The 3551-nt window shown below is 62.7% G+C and overlaps 1 long non-coding RNA gene across 1 annotated transcript; it reads left to right on the top strand.

Moving 5' to 3' along the window:
- Positions 1 to 2053: 2053 nt before the first annotated feature.
- Positions 2054 to 2406, top strand: LOC118452714. Its single transcript, XR_004842519.1, has 3 exons — positions 2054 to 2100; positions 2142 to 2298; positions 2388 to 2406. It is a non-coding gene; the product is annotated as an uncharacterized LOC118452714 (long non-coding RNA).
- Positions 2407 to 3551: the final 1145 nt, after the last annotated feature.

The following is a 3551-nucleotide window of genomic DNA, read 5'->3' on the forward strand; positions in this document are numbered from 1 at the left end:
GGGGGGGGGGGACACATGGGGACGCCATGGGGACCTCATCAAGGGGGGGCATCAGGAACCCCAGGGAGATGTTGCAGAGACCATGGGGACATCAGGGACCCTGGGGACATCAGGAAGCCTGGGGTGATGTTGGGAACCCCATGGGGACATCGGGGACCCCAGGGGACATCAGGAACCCTGGGGAGATGTTTGGGATCCTGTGGGGACATTGGGGACCCCAGGGAGATGTCAGGAACCCCGGGGAGATGTTGGGGACCCCATGGGGACATCGGGGACCCTGGGGAGATGTCAGGGTTGGGGACCCCATGGGGACCCCAGGAGATACCAGGAGCCCTGGGGCGATGTGGGACATCAGGAAGCCTGGGGTGATGTTGGGAACCCCATGGGGACATCGGGGACCCCAGGGGACATCAGGAACCCTGGGGAGATGTTTGGGATCCTGTGGGGACATTGGGGACCCCAGAGAGATGTCAGGAACCCCGGGGAGATGTTGGGGACCCCATGGGGACATCGGGGACCCCGGGGAGATGTTGGGGACCCCATGGGGACATAGGGGACATCAGGAACCATAGGGAGATGTTGGGGACCCCATGGGGACATCGGGGACCCTGGGGAGATGTCAGGGTTGGGGACCCCATGGGGACCCCAGGAGATACCAGGAGCCCTGGGGAGATGTGGGGGACCTCATGGGAACATCAGGGACCTCAGGGGACATCAGGAACCAAGGGGAGATGTTGGGGACACCCCAGGGTGGGGGTGGACACAGGGAGGCTGTGGGGACCTCATCAAGGTGGGACGCCCCATCCAAACCTGGGGTGGTTTGAGGAGGTGGAGATCCCATGGGGACATTGGGGAACCCAGTGAGATGTCAGGAACCCCGGGGAGATGTTGGGGACCCCAAGCGGACATCGGGGACCCCGGAGAGATGTTGGGGACCCCATGGGGACATTGGGGACCCAAGGGGGCATCAGGAACCCTGGAGAGATTTTGGGGGCCCCATGGAGACATAGGGGACCCTAGGGGACACAGCAACCTTGGGGAGATGTTGGGGACCCCATGGGGACATCGGGGACTTCAGGTGACATCAGAGACCTCAGGGGATGTCAGGGAGGGTTGGGGACCTCATGGGGACATCAGGAACCCTGGGGAGATGTTGGGGACATCATGGGGACATTTGGGACTACGGGGAGATGTTGGGGACCCCATGGGGACATCAGGGACCAAAAGGGACATCAGGAACCCTGGGGAGATGTTGGGGACATCAGGAACCGTAGCGAGGTGTTGAGGACTTCAGGGGACAGCAGGGACCTCAGGGGATGTCAGGGAAGGTTGGGGACCCAAGGGGACATCAGGAACCCCAGGAGATGTTGGGGACCCCATGGGGATGTCAGAGACCCTAGGGGACATCGGGAACCCAGGAGATATGTTGGGGACATTGGGGACCCTGGGGAGATGTCAGGGTTGGGGACCCCATGGGGACATCAGGGACCCCAAGGGGCCATCAGGAACCCTGGGGAGATGTTGGGGCCCCCAGGGCCATCGAGGCCACCCACAGGTGACACCCTGGGAACGAGGGACCCCCAGTGTGGGCCAGGGGTGGCTTGGGGACATCGGGGACCCGGAGGAGGGGACGTTTCCTTCACCCCCCCACCCAGACGTGGCGCGGCCGGACAAGATCTCGGGGGCCGACATCAACTCCATCTGCCAGGAGGTGGGTGACAGCGGGACACGGGGACACCGGGCCCTGTCCCCTCGCGGCCGGGTGACAGGGAGGTGGCATGGGTGCTGTGTCCCACCATGGTGACAAGGAGGTGACACTTGTGTCCCACCATGGTAGGGTGACAAGGAGGTGACATGGGTGTTGTGTCCCACCATGAAAGGGTGATGAGGAGGTGACACGTGTGCCATGTCCTTCCAAGCAGGGTGACAAGAAGGTGGCCCGTGTGTCCCACCATGGTAGGGTGACAAGGAGGTGACATGGGTGTTGTGTCCCACCATGGTGACGAGGAGGTGGCATGGGTGCTGTGTCCCACCATGGCAGGGTGACAAGGAGGTGACACATGTGTCCCACCATGGTAGGGTGACAGGGAGGTGACACAGGTGCCGTGTCTCACCATGGAAGGGTGACAAAGGTGACACAGGTGCTGTGTCCCACCATGAAAGGGTGACAAGGAGGTGACATGGGTGACATGTGTGCCATGGACAGGTGACAAGGAGGTGACACTTGTGACCCTCCATGACATGGTGACAAGGAGGTGACACGGGTGTTGTGTCCCACCATGGCAGGGTGACGAGGAGGTGACGGAGGTGACACCTATGCCATGTCCTTCCAAGCAGGGTGACAAGAAAGTGGCACTTGTGTCCCACCATGGCAGGGTGACAGGGAGGTGACACGGGTGCCCTGTTCCTCCATGGTGACATGTCCCACCATGGAAGGGTGACAAGGAGGTGACACTTGTGTCCCACCGTCTAAGGGTGACAAGGAGGTGACACAGGTGCCATGTCCTTCCAAGCAGGGTGACAAGGAGGTGACACTTGTGTCCCACCATGGCAGGGTGACAACGGTGACCCAGGTGCTGTGTCTCTCCGTGGTAGGGTGACAAGGAGGTGACACGGGTGCCCTGTTCCTCCATGGTGACATGTCCCACCATGGCAGGGTGACAGGGAGGTGACATGGATGACACATCCCACCATGGAAGGGTGACAAGGAGGTGACACGGGTGCTGTATCCCACCATGGCAGGGTGACGAGGAGGTGATGCCGGTGTTGCGTCACTCAAGGTGACAGAGGTGCCACCTCCCTGCAGGGTGGCTGGGGATGGCCCAGTGGCCGTGGAGGTGACCTGGGTGACACGGTGGCTTGTCCCTAGGGTGACTGGGGTGGTGGGGGTGACCTGGGTGACATGGTGGCCTGTCCCCATAGTGACACAGTGCTGTGGTGGCCTGTCCCCATGGTGGTGGGCATGGCTGGAGGTGACACTGGTGACATGGTGGCCTGTCCCCATGGTGCTGCAGTGACACAGTGGCCTGTCCCCACGGTGGTGGGCATGGCTGGAGGTGACACAGGTGACCTGGTGGCCTGTCCCCAGGGTGGTGGGAATGGCTGGGGTGATCTGGGTGACATGGTGGCCTGTCCCCATGGTGCCGCGGTGTCATGGTGGCCTGTCCCCATGGTGCCGCGGTGTCATGGTGGCCTGTCCCCATGGTGCCGCGGTGTCATGGTGGCCTGTCCCCATGGTGCCGCGGTGTCATGGTGGCCTGTCCCCATGGTGCCGCGGTGTCATGGTGGCCTGTCCCCATGGTGCCGCGGTGTCATGGTGGCCTGTCCCCATGGTGCCGCGGTGTCATGGTGGCCTGTCCCCATGGTGCCGCGGTGTCATGGTGGCCTGTCCCCATGGTGCCACGGTGGCCTGTCCCCCTGGTGACACAGTTCTGTGGTGGCCTGTCCCCATGGTGGTGGGCATGGCTGGAGGTGACACTGGTGACACGGTGACCTGTCCCCATGGTGACACAGTGACGTGGTGGCCTGTCCCCACAGTGGTGGGCATGGCT

This window comes from Egretta garzetta, unplaced genomic scaffold (genome assembly GCF_000687185.1).
Source record: "Egretta garzetta isolate BGI_Z169 unplaced genomic scaffold, ASM68718v1 scaffold1200, whole genome shotgun sequence".
Lineage (NCBI taxonomy): Eukaryota > Metazoa > Chordata > Aves > Pelecaniformes > Ardeidae > Egretta > Egretta garzetta.